The 13,533-nt window shown below is 53.1% G+C and overlaps 1 long non-coding RNA gene across 1 annotated transcript; it reads right to left on the minus strand.

Moving 5' to 3' along the window:
- Nucleotides 1-1,828: 1,828 nt before the first annotated feature.
- LOC310900748 lies at nt 1,829-13,278 on the minus strand. Its single transcript, XR_014585359.1, has 4 exons — nt 13,097-13,278; nt 11,745-11,866; nt 6,916-7,032; nt 1,829-6,828 (listed from the first exon to the last, which is right to left on the minus strand). It is a non-coding gene; the product is annotated as an uncharacterized lncRNA (long non-coding RNA).
- Nucleotides 13,279-13,533: the final 255 nt, after the last annotated feature.

The raw sequence follows: 13,533 nt of genomic DNA on the forward strand, positions 1-13,533 counted from the left end.
TCTCTGGCCTGGCCACGCAGGACTTGCACCGACGCACACCGTGGTGTGCAGGACACCTAAGTCATCGTGGCACTGTCACAGCAATTGTGCTCGCACCTTCATCCCATGGCTCGGGCTACCAGATCCCGAGGTTTCCCTGGACGTCATCCCATACTTCCCAGCCTCCTCCATCCCAACCGAGCTGTCCCAGGATGGAGGCAGTACGGGATCACGTCTGGCCAGCACCATGCCCAGGTGGGCACGGCCCCAGCAGAGGGCTTCCCCAAGCCCCCAAATCCAGAGCCAGGCATTTCCCTCACCTCTGCCCAGGCAGGAGCTGATGTCCACGGCCTGGCTGTGGCTGGAACATCTCCCCCGGAGGTCTCAGCATCGACATGAGCACGATACAGCTTTCCTCTGAAATTACATGTCTTTCCACCTGTGCCTGGACCACGCAGAGGCTCTGGGGGAAGGCCGTGGAGCTGAGGCCACTCTGGCCCCATTATCAATAGGGGGCTGCAGCCCCTCTCTGTGCTGCTGAGCTTTGGGAAGGACCCCATCCACACGGGGCATGGTGCAGCTTCCTTTGGGAATGCTCTCTGGGTACAGTACCAGTGACCCCAGCAGTGTCCGGGGACATGCTAAAAAACCCCATGGCTCCCACCAGCATCACAAAAAGGTGAGAGTGAGGGAGGGGGAAAGCAGCCCTCCTGCTGGGGAGCTGGCACCTTATAGGACCTTCTCCTGCCTCCTCTTCCCCGCCAGCAGATGTTACACGCAGCCCTTCTTGCTGCGAAATGGCAACCATTTCCACCAAGCAGCTTGTTTCGGCACGGTCTCCCCACCCTGCTAGGAGCTGCGATTTGGCACCACTCAGCCCAGCTGGGGGTAATCGGCCTTCAGCAGCACAGCAGCCCGCGGGCAGCACGGACTGTCCCGCCGTGCCCCAAAAGCCAGGAGGATGCCCTGGAGCAGGCGTCAGCCAGGAGCTCAAAGCATCACCTAGCCTGAGGAACGGGGCTGCTTAGCTTAGGGCCTGAATTAATGAAGCCCTGGAATGCACGGAGCCCGGGATGTAATTAATGGTGATAAAGAACATCCCGTGTTCTGGGTGGTCGCCACTTCCCCCTGGTAGCATCCAGCTCAAACAAGGTACGCAGGGGACTCGCCACGGGTGGTTTCAGGGCAGTCCCCAGGCTGACAACACGCAGCTGTAGCTGCTCGCTCCTCAGGCAGCACAGATGGAGCAGGAGGATGATTTACAGCTGTGCCTAAGGCCGGTGGTTGCAATGCTTAGGTCCCGAAAAAATGCCAGCCCTCGACTGTACCCAAGCCCTGGCTGAAGCAGCCGGCCCTGCAGCTGCTTGAAGAGGCTCCTCACAGGCTCCCATCCTGCACAGGAGGGAAGTTCATCCTTTTATAAACATTTCTCCTTATCAATAACACTAAAATAGTTTCAGAATTTTGTTTCAGCTTCTTCAGGGGAAAAAAAAATCCCGAAGAAAAGCTGGGAGGACAAGGGAAAGGGGATCTTTCCATTATAATCAGGATTTTTAGTTAAAAAATCCCTTATTCCTGAACTGCTCCAATAGCTGCCTATTTTATCTTTGACCCTTCTTCAGCATCTGGAAGATGTCCTGCAGAACATTATTAGAAAAATGGTTCCCAGCTCTGCACGTCAGACTTGTCAGCTGGGTGCAGGTTCACCCCGGGATGCAGGTCCCTCAAGGAATATGTAGGTTTAAAAACTTTCAGGGTGTTCATGGTGTTAGAATGGTGTTAGTTCTTTAGTAATTTTGCATGTTTTCCTGTAAACCAAAGAGCATATATTCAATGAGAGCCCATCTGATTCAATAGAAATAGATCTTTATTAATAACATGCACATTATATGTATATTTAAAATACATTTACATTTTTCTACTATTCACTTTAGAAAACAATTTCATAAAAACCTTTAATCAGGTCCCAAGTAATTTTAAACATTAAAAAGCCATTTTTTATCATAGAACCAGTAGGTATTATTCCAATTAAGTGGTGTATAATCACCATGTATTTACCATAATGCAGGCTCATGCATTTCAGCAGAAAGAGGTGTTCCCTTTTCTGCTTTGTTAACCATGTCAAATATACGATGATATACTTGACAACATTATTATCTGCATTTGTGATTCCCTGCTGAGAGAGCGCTGTACAGATGGCATTGAAAAGCTGGAGACAACTTTTTTTTACAACTTTTTGAGTTCGCGGGAGGGGCGCTGGCATTGCAGGTAACGCAGAACCCGGTTATGGCAGAAACTGGAAAAGGAGAATTTTGTGAACCACGAGGAGGAATGCAGTCTAAAAAAAGACGAGAAGAGGGAATTGCCGAACGCCCTCTGTGTTCATGGCAAACTTTGGGGTCAGGGTCGTGCTTCCCAAGGCCCTGCTGAGCACGGAACCAGATCTGCGTGGAGTGCACAGAGTTATCAGCTAAACACGGGCTGCGGTTTTTACAGGACATGTACAAAGGCTTGTATGAGGATGGGACTTTAAGGCACGATAGTCCGTATGTATACTCAACACATTCATCGAAAACAAAAGTTCCATTTACAGTGCAATATAAACGTATCCAAGAACTCAAGCGGCAGCTCTATAATCACTTTTCACTGATAATTAGGCAACTGAGGAGCACGTCTGTGGTGCAGGGCAGCCCCAGCCCCCCTCGCCCGTACACATGCTGAGCGTTGAGCACACGAGGAGCCTCCCTGGCTGCAGCCGGAGGATGCGCGCCGAGACACTCGGGCAAGACCCCAAGTGTTTGCAGGATCAGGGCCCTAATCTTGCGGGATGTCTGCACCAAAGCTGATTTCCTGCTGGGCCGGGCTGCCTCCTGCCACAGCCGCTGCTGCTCCGGGCGGCACCGGCGCTGCTCAGGTCCGGCATTCCCAGCCAGGTTGGGGAAAGCGGCACAGAGAAAACGAAACTCTTTGAAACGCTACTTACAGCCAGGTGTGCTGCTGTTCCGAGATGACAATGGATTGTCCTAAGCCAGTCCTTTGCAAAGTTACCAGCTATCTGTCGCCAGCTCTGTCCGTGTCGCCCCGCATCGTCTCTGATGAACGCGCTATCTCCAAGGCAACTGAGTCGAAGGGAAGGAAGGACTTTCTTTACATCCAGTGCAAACATAGCCCGTGTGTGGGAGCTCCTACCGCAGTCATAGTAGAATATATATATATATATCTATCACCGAAATTTGACCACCTACAGACAGATTCACACATCAGAAGCTAGAAGAGCTGAATTGCAGCTACAAACCCCAGAACAGGAAAATCACTGTAGGAAGCTGTATTAAAAACGCCGGTACCTGGTAGCTTGGCAACTAAATGATAAAATCAGCACATAATTCAAAAAAGTGTCAAATTAAATATTTCGGGAGCAACTTGCAATGTTACTGCACCTTTCTACTTCTTTATCACTCTGAAAATCATGTTTCTTAAGCACTGAAGTTGAATGTTTCAGACCCACTTTTCAACAGCACAAATCCCTGGGTGAAGCAGAAGGCAACAAAAACTTGTGTAGACTCAAAATAAGTTCGAACTGTGGACCTTTAACTCAATTTCATATCAAAAAGTCAACCAGAGTTTTCTAGAAATAAAATTCTCTCTTTTAACAGCTCATAGAGCAAATAGAAATACATAAAATTAAAGATTAGACAACGTATTTTGTTCAAGAAAACAACACATGAGAAAAACACGAGTAAAATGTTACTCTCTTTCGTGGGTAGCCCAAGCAGTTTTGTTATCTGATCCAGATCTGCATCTGTTGTACCTGTTCAGCAGACAGCGCGTTATCAGAGAAGCTTTCAATAGGCAAGAAAGTATCTGCACCTTTCAGCAGGCAAGGAATTCAGTGTTCAGAGCTGAATCTGACAGGGGCACTGCTTTTTCTTCAGGTGAGGTTAAAGCCTTTCATCCTACTGAGCTTTTTCACTCCATTGCAACAATTTTTATCTTATGTAAAAAGTTTTGTTTTGCAGGCCAGGACCATTGTATGAATGTAATAAAGCAGGGCAGAGGAAAAACAGAAGCATTTTAGCATTTCACGTAGTAGCTAGATCATTATGAGTTCAGGCAGAAACACACAAAGAACAAAGAAGCGTATAAATTGGATCACTTCAGAGCAGCAAATTACATATTTTGAAATACCAGACAAGAGGAACAGTTTCCCTGTAACACCCAGCAGCCTCCTGAGGCCTGGCCCCTGTGTCCCCAGGAGGATCCCAGGGGCCAGCAGGGGCCAGGACCTCCCCGGGGGGCTCACAGCACCTCTCGTGGCGCCCATCAGCCATCAGCCCCCTCCTGTGCAGCACGGGGTTGGCTTCCAGCTTCTGCTTAAGGTACGAGGGCTGCTGCGCCCAGCTGGCAACGAGCAATTAGCCAGCCTCTCTCAGCTGGCCCCTGTCGAGCTGGGCACAGACCCTCGTAGCTGGAGACTCCCCAAACAGGGCCCAGCACGAGTTTTTTGGGAGGAAGGCAAAGCCCCCTGTGTTGCACGGCAAGGGGCTGATGACACCTTTTTGAAGAGGCAAAGAGGCATGCCCCGCCTCAGCACAAAACCAAAAGCTGCTTCTCACAGCCTGAACATTCATAACAACCAACAGGGCCTCCCAAACACAGCGCTGCCCTGTCCTTCCAGCCTCGCTGCAATACCTGTGCTGTTCGTGTTCCCCAGTTTGCAGGCTGTCCTTGTTTTGAAATCAGCTGCTGCATTTTTTTTCTCATTAAAAAGTTGTATTTAACTGCTCCGTTCTATCCCCTAAACCTGTCCTGCTTCCAACTGCTGATATAGGAGTTGACTTTGCTCCTCACACCTTCTGCTCTTGCCTTCCTATCTTTTTTCCTGCGCTATGAACACGTGCCTGACAGCTGCGATGGTATGTGCAACACACACAACTAAGATGCTCCGGGCAGGGTTACAGGAGGAATCCTACACTAAACACATCCCTGTCAAGCAATGGTATTTGTTCGTACTCCATAATGCTTCAGAAATAGCATCGGCCAGACCCGCATGAAAAAACCCTTTCAAAATAAAAAAAAAAATCATGTTCTTAGATACATATCTGCCTCCAGCTGAGTGTGCTGTTACTTACTTTGCTTTAAAGCTGCGGGGGTGATAGCCAGGCAGGCAAAGCCAATTTCTTCACTGGAAGCCAACAGCCCTACAGGACAGGCTTTGGACCATTTTGCGTATTTGTTCAGTGATTCTGGGTTGCGAGCCACCCTCCGGAGAACAGCAGGTGTATCAGTAACTGATAATTTACAGGCTCATCAATCACATTTCCACAGGTTATAGTGCAATCTTTGCTTTTGACCCCATTGCTGGAGCATCATCTTTTCCCTTATATTACTCTTTGGTATTTTCATGATATAGCTTTGGCAGCTATAAAACTTTCCACTTGTAGTCATCGATTTGCTGAACATCTCTCATGTCATTTCATAGCTTGCGAAATATATATTTACATATTCTAAGGTTAATTCCCAGATTGAAATTAGACATTTCACTTGACCTGAAACACTATTACGAATGCTGAGTAGCTTCATCAGGAGAATCTCTGAGGCTTTACTAGCATCTGTCACGTACATTCATTCTCTATCGATAGGAGTTATGGTTGTTTTTCTGCCTTGTTTATTCCACATAAAAATAAATGACTGTCTGTTCCCTAGCACCAATGTGAACCTCCGGCCAAACAGCAAATTAGCATGCAGAAAAGTATCAGGGAAACAACTAGGGGAAGAATCAAATGAAGCTAAGGAAACACTGATGGCGGGCTGAAGAAACAATTTTTCCTGTGAGTCATTCTGTTCTGTATTAAAATAGCAAAATAGATACCAGCTAAGAGATAATAATATGTAAAAAGGTGAATGCAATTATTCTAAAAAAAAAAAATAATAACCTTGTAAGTCTCAGTATAGAGTGTATCGTAAGTAGCAAGCGAGTTAGTCTCTGAAAATCCTAAGCAAAAGGCTGTTTCCTTTGGCACTGACTCCTTCATATTCCAAACATTTCCTCAAAGAAACTTTCTATCTATGCCTTTACGTAAATAACTTGCTTTTTACTCCTCACCGTTAGACTACTCTGCTACTCTGGGGGCTCCCCTTCTGCCAGGAATGGCAGAATTTAACTGCAAAGTGATTTTCAATGTCTGTATCTACACACAGAGAACTTAAATGCGGCTTTGCTTCTACACAACACGCTGCACACAGCCTCGGTGGGTAAGGACCTGTGTATTGCACCAGCTCTGTGTGTGTGCCAAGGTACTTCATAGCCACGGGGTTAGCACCGGGGCTGCGGAGCGTATTTCAAAGTGCCATCCGCTCAGCTCCTACCGCACCCGGCTTGATCATTAAGTATCTCTGCAATTACTGCCTCATCTTAACACCTCAATAAGCAGTTCAAGCATTCAGAAACAAACATAGGTGGGTCTAACAGCTACTTTAATTCATTTTATAAATAAGCAATTGAGAATTTTGCTCCAAGTGGCTGCTTGTGTAGCCCATTCCGTAAACGGCGTTCTCTGCAGAATAAGGCACGATACGATACGAATGCAGCTCTTCATAATAGAGCGACTGGGAACAGCACTCGTGTACCATAAACTTCAGCCGTTTTCGTGCGTCAGAGTAAGCAGTCCTATAACACGGAGCCTCCTTAAAGTATTCATAGCTCTCCCTCTCTGTCTCTAGGTGAATCTTCCTCAACAGATTGTTAATTAATACAGACCTACGGAGGTAGGCTTCGGGGTCTTCCAGGAATCGGAGTTTCTGGAGAGAAAGTTTTAGAATACAAGTCCGGTCCTCGGGTAGTATCAGGTGCTGGGGAGCAAAGAGCATCAAAGGGGTCTTTAGTACGGAGGAATGAAACCGAGGGAGGATGGGAGCTGGAATGAGGAAGCTACTCACTTTTGGACAATACTCATGGCAATCTTGATGTAAATGTTCTTCTTCTGCATATTTCCTCTTAAAGTAGGCTACTTTCGACGTCGTTAATGTGTTTGGTAGGCCCCGATGAGATCAGCTCTGCGCAAAACAAGAAGGAGAAGAGGCTCGGTAACGCTGCCGCCGTGCCTGCAGCAGCACAGCCTGGGGGTCCGGAGGTGGGACCACGCTCCCCCCGACCCCACTGCCTCCTCTCCACACCCCAAGGGCAAAACCTGAGGCGGGGCCTCCAAGCCCGCAGCCCTCCGGCCCCTCAGGCCCTGCCCTGGCAGCGCTGCCCCCGCGGCCTGACGGGCGTAGGCGGGGGGGCTCGGGGGGCCGCAGGAGGGTCCCCCCGCTGCAGACCGGGGTCCCTGGAGGGGCAGAGGCCGGCTGGGGGGCCACCATTACCCGGGCAGCTCCTGGCGCCCCCCTGTCGCAGCACGGCCCCGCTAGGGGGTGGTGTTGGCCCGGAGGAGCGGCCGGTCGCAGCCGGTGGCGCTGCGGCAGTTAACCCGTGTGAAGGGTTCCGGGCCCCGTTCAGCGTCCCCCCCGGGGCCGGGGCTCCCTGCACGTCCTGCCCCCAGCCCGCCGTGCTGCTCCGAGGGGAGATGTGGGGCTAAAGCGCCTCGTCGAGGCCATAACTGTGGTGCTGGGCAGCTCAGGACCCTCCGGGAGAAGCGGGGCCCCGTTGTGGTTCCCAGTTCGTGACAGGATACCGGGAGGCACGTGCCTGTGGGGCGGCATCACCGCCGCCGAGACCCGCTCCGTTTGCCGTGGTTTGCTTTTAAGTGGGCACATTTCTGAGGTCTTAACGTGGTGAATTTTAAAGGCAGTCCCTAAAAGTTAGTATCTGGATTCACTCAGGTCTTAGGGCATAAAATTTCTTTCCCAGGCTGAGATCCTTTACAGGGGCACGTAAAGCCCGGCTTTCCGAGGAAATAAAGGGCTTGGTACTGGGCCGCATCTGTACCCCAGCAGCAGAGCCAAATACATTGTGCAGCCAAACCAGACCTCATCTTACAGGGTGGGCTTGGGGAGCTCCTGGAGTCCTCGCTGCAGGTGGGAGGGAAAGGATGTTGGTGCAGGGGGGGAGGTGATGTGCTCTGCCATCCTCCCTCTGCACCAAAACCCCAAGGAGGTGGCTGCAGAGCACAGACCCTCACGGGAGATTCTTCTTGTGTTTTCTCCCTGAATTTCAAGTCGGTGAGGGTGGAGGTTTGCCATAAAAGAACGCTACAAACCAGGGCAGAAACCCCTTGACTGGAGGATTAACACCTGATTTAGAGCCAAGTCCCCCAGCCCTGGGACTGGCCTGACGTGGATCCCACAAAGCAGCACCGTTCCCATCACGGAGGTATCAGAAAGGGACTGCCACTCTTGCGACAGGACAACACTGTGTTTTAGTCACGCTGGACCACTGCACACAGCAGTGTGCACTTCCCTGCACTGACCCCAGCTCTCGGGACCAGGGGCACGGCTGCAGTAAGCCCTGGGCAGCCACAAACACTGGTTCAAACACACGTGCTGCAGCCTTCAGTGCTGGCAGGTTTTGTCCTAGTATTTGAATTATGCTGGAGACCAGACACCCTGGGCACTTAACTACTCTGATATTCGGTTCTCCTAGGTTAAAGCCCCTCTGCTGTGTTTTCTGAGCGCAATCCCAAAGCATTTACCCTCCCTGCACTGTGGGGAAGGAGAACATTACGGTTTTCCTCAGACTGCTCTGAGGACAGAGGTATGAAACACAAAGTGGTGTTCCCGTGGCCTCCCGGGCCATCAGGGATGGGAAAGGAGCCAAACTCAGCGTACAGGCTGATGAGCCAACCAGGGGCTCGTTGTTCTCCTTCAAACCAGGCTTCTAAATGCTAAAACTCGCTCCCTGGTGGTTTTCAGTGAAAAGGCAGAAGCACAGACCCAGCACTGCCTGTGTGCTCTGCAAGCAGAAAATGAGCAGAGACAGGATAGACAAGCACAGCGTGCAGAGAATCGCTGCTGCTATGTGCCGAGCCCTCCAGCTCCTCCAGCTCCAAGCAAACCTCTCCTTTGCTGCCGCTGGCAGCAGGAATGCCTCCCCCCTGGAGATGGAGGGTGACAGTGGGACAGTCATTGCCCCTCGCATGCATGGTCCTGAAGAAAAACCGGCAAATAGCTTGGAGTGGCCATGCAAGATGCAGTTCCCTGGGACCCAGACCCCCTCCAGACATGATTGTCTTGCATGAGGGTGAGCCACGGCGCAGGAGAGCCTGCAGCTGTCCCCACCACACTGCCCTGTACCCACTGGGCCCCGGGGTGCTCTCAGAGGGAGAGGATTGTGTCCTGAGAGGGACACGAAGCACCATCCTGGCAGCGGGTCGGGCGAGCATCCAGCTGGCACCAGCCCTCTGCCTGCCAAGTCTGCAGGGTACGGACAGCACCAGCTTGGGACGTAGCCCTCGGGTGCGAACCGTAGTCAGTTCCCAAAGACCTCACAACATCAGGCAAAGCAGTGGAGTTATCACAACCCCCAGCACTTTCTTTAGGAGCAAGGAGGGGCAGCAACCAACGGCTGAACACCAAACGCACCTCTGGGCTGCGAGGCTGATGTTAAGAGGACGTGTTCCCACTTGAAAGTGCAAAGCCACTCAAAAGACACAGAGAGCAAAGCAGACACAAGCTGCTCAACGCGATGCTAGCTGCTGGCAAAGCCCAGAAACTCCAGGGCAGGAGGCTCGCGAGCTGCCAGCCTTGCTCTAATCCTTCTCTGAAAGTCAGAGCGGACGGCCTCTGTGCGTGCCTCGGGGCTGCTTGGCCGGGGCTGCAGGCACGCACGGCGGTAGTAATGCCGCAGTGAATCAGACCCTCAGCGTTTTGTTTAAATATAAACATATTGAATCAGTGCTTTTTGTGTAGAAGGCTATTCTCGCCAGCCAAGTGTTTTGACAGTTACAGCAAGGTGGTATGAGTCACTGCCTCCGCCTCACTCAAGCTCGGAGACAGATACGTCTTAATCACATTACATTTCTTCAGCGCCACACCACAACGCAAGGCACGGGGCCAAGTTTCCCCTCCAGGGGCTAACCGGTGGGTCCTGAGCCTGATATTTGTCCTCCCAGCCTGGAACAGACCTCGGGAAGCGCGTTGAGCCCCCCGCCGCCCGCCCGCCGCCGCTGCCTGCTCGGCATGCGCGGCACACAGGAGCGCGGCGGCTCCGGCTGCCATTAGCACTAATGGAAGTTCGGAGCATAAATCCCACGCGCGGCAGCGAGGGAATAGACGCCTCCGTCTCCCCAGCCTGCATCTCTCAAACGCAGCTTCGCGAGGTCTTTAATTGTGCTTTCAAAAAGAGCAAAATCTGCCCCTTCCTATTCATTTCTCCGGGAATAATTGCAGCGTTGCGTGGACCCGCAGAGTTATTAGGCGTGTTTGGGCAGAGGGCTATCTTATCTAAATTGAAATGGAAATCGATTTATAACACGGCAACTTCGCGGTCTAGCTGCAAATTGCAAGAAATTGTCTTCATCTGGCCCCGGGCTCCCCCATCACCCAGCGACAGGAGCCCCTCTGCGGCATGAATTAGTGCCGGCTGATTTCAAGAGGGCTGCAAGTCAGCCCGGAGAGGGGGCAAAGTGGGGCTTAATGAATGATCAGACAGCCAGGAGAAAGCAAAGCTCATGCTTTCCCACCTGGGGCAAGGGAGAGGGACCTGCCAGCCCCAGCTCTGCCCCGGACATCATACGTGAGAGCAGGGGAGCGCTCCTACACTCGGTGTCTCCTCCTTTTCTCGGAGGAAAACCCGTCCCTGCCTCACTGTGCTGCAGTGTCGGGGCCGTAGGAGCTGCTGCTATCGGCACGTTGATGCAGATGTCTGCAGGGGGCAAGCAGAGGGGCTCGCTGGCCGAGCCAGAGCTGCCGACACTGCACGTGGAAGGCGGTTGGTAAAATGTGCCCGTGCCCTGTGGGGTTTCCTAACACGGGAGAAGTTGATCAGTGTGCGAGGTGGAAACCGTTTCTGAGCATCTCTCGCATGCACAAATAGAAAACCCGAGGGAGGCTTCTAAGCACGCAGAACTGGGCATTTATTACCAGCAGGAGCTGTGACTTTGACATGGCTGGAAACATCGTAACGTCCTTGCAACCGCTGTCAAACGGCAGTGATAAATTCCCCTGTCTCTAACCTTACCAGCGCTCGCAATTAAGGAGTGCTCGGCTGAAACCCTGCTCTGATTTCGCATGCCTTGCTGCTGCAGTTCTCCTCTGCCACTGGCAGGACAAGCAGCTGGTCCCACCGGGGGCTTTCCGGTTGATAACGCGAAGCTACCAAGCCACAGGCAGGCAAACGTGGATCGAAAACACACACCAGCCCCAGGATTTCACACAGACTGCCAGTCCATTGCAGCTCTTCCAGAGGGTAGGGACAGATTTCCTACTCCTTGCTCAGGCGGAGAAAGCCCCCTTTAATTCACCTGTGGGCAGGTAAAAGCCTTGCTGCTGTCTGCTGGCGGGAGCTGCTGGCTTTGCACTTTAAACCTGCCTTCCTTTTAGTTTGCTAATTGCTTTGCAGATCTCCCTAATTCATTTCTGGGCAAGGCACAAGCATCCGAATAGCTCTCACGAGTGCATGAAAACCGGGTGACTTCTCCTCTCCCCGTCCCTGCAGTCCCACTGCCTGCACCCCTCTGACTAAGGGGATGGCTAGAGCTTGGGCCACATGCAGCAGAGAAAGAGAATAAAATCCCATCCCCAGCTCGATCCCCTTCTAGCACTCATCCAAGCAATTCCCCTCACCCCGAAGGCAAGCCCGACCGGCTGGAGTCTGCAAACTTGGTAGTTACCTGAGGACGTGCAGTCAGTCTGCAGAGGGTCTTTCTGGGGTAACGCCAGCAGTTCCGGTGAGATTTCCTCCTCGCACGGGCTCAGCGAGCATTTCTGGCAGCACAGCACTGCTGAACGGCACCTGCCACGGGGGATCAAGGAGAAACACACACGGCTCAGGTGGCAAAGCCGGGACGTACGCGGCACATAGCTGGGCTGCAAGAGAGGGGAGCGCTATCTCAGGAGCCCCGCGGGGCTCGCTAGCAGGGAAAGCAGAGCTCTGGTGTCACATCCAGCGCTCTGACTCTGACCTCGCTTCCTAGACACCCTCCCGAGCATCAGGAAAGTGAAATCAAACGTTAAGAAAATTTGCTTCGGTCTCTCGGTGGTATAGCTGCAATCCTCCCAGAACAAACGCTGCAAAAATACAGCTTGCTCCCTGAATATCCGGAAGTTTCCTCAGCTAGAACGTGATTGCTGCCTTGATCACTGCCCTTTAAAACTGCACGTTATTTCCTCTGTTAGTTCTTGTCAGCCTGGGAGGAAAGCTGAAGGGAGACTATTAAAACCACAGCATCGTTTCGAGTAGTAGCGCTAATTTCCTATCCCATACGCGCGCACACCCACACTCCTGCAGAGTCGCACAGCTCGGGGGAAGGCAGATCGCCGGCTTTATTTAACAGAACGATTGCAGCGCGCACGTTTCAGGGTTTGCCTTGTGCACCGGCCAGTTCCTGGGCTGCAAGCAGACGCAGCAGCACCCAGCCGATGCCTTGCCTCCTGGGGGGAGCATTTAGCGTGGGGCAGCGAGAACACCTCCCGCTCCAGGTGGGGAGCACAAGCGGCTCTGTGCGTGCATCCCCCAGCTCTGCACGTGCAGGTGTGTGTGCAGGCACTCACACTTGTTATATGTGCGTGTGTGTGAACGAAGAACAAACAGCTCTAAACCCTGCGAAAGAGAGAGAAAGAAAAGCAGAGCGTGTGCGTGCATGCGTGCCTGTCTCGCAGCTGTAAGACATCTATATTTGGATGGTTGTCTCATCCCAGGAGATGACACTCAGCTAACAGGCACCAAGCGAGCAGCTACGGATACTTCTGAGTCCTGCTTTGGCTACACCGAGGTGCGTCGGATGCCAGCAACCTTCCCTCGGAGCCCGACGCAGCCCGGCCGAGCCACAGACACCTCTGCAGGACCACCAGCCGAGCCTCCCGCTGGGCTCCTCACCCCCTGCCGAGGCGCGGCGAAGCCCGGGTCTCGCCCCCACAAAACTCCTCCGTGCCCGCATCCCCCTGCCAGCCCCACCGGGGAAGCAGAACCAGCAAAAACCCCCACGCCGCCCCCTCCACCGCACGCAGCCCCGCGGCCACTCACCCGCCCGGCTGCAGCAGGAGGGCCGCTCCCCGTCCTCCCCTGTCCCCTGCGAGCCGCCGGCTGCTCCCGCTGGCGGTGCTGGCGGTGGTGGCAGCTCCCGGGTCCCCGCAGCACTGAGCCCAGCATCACCCCCGGCCGCCGCACCGAGACGGGGCCCAGATGCGGCCCGCGCCGATTGGTCCAGCGGGAGCAGGTGCGGGGCCGTCGCTAGGGGCGTTGCTAGGGGCGTTGCTAGGGGCGTTGCTAGGGGCGTCGCTAGGGGCGTCGCTAGGGGCGTCGCTAGGAGACCGTGACGCTCTGCCCATCACTGGCGGGACGCGGGGGTGCGGGGAGGGAGGGGATGGGGTGGGGTGGGGTGGGATGGGGTGGGGTGGGAAGCACACGAGGGTGAAGCCAGAGGATGGAGCAGGTGGCAGAGCTCAGAGGTGGAAAAAGGG

The sequence above is a fragment of the Anser anser genome (assembly GCF_964211835.1).
Source record: "Anser anser genome assembly, chromosome: 5".
NCBI lineage: Eukaryota > Metazoa > Chordata > Aves > Anseriformes > Anatidae > Anser > Anser anser.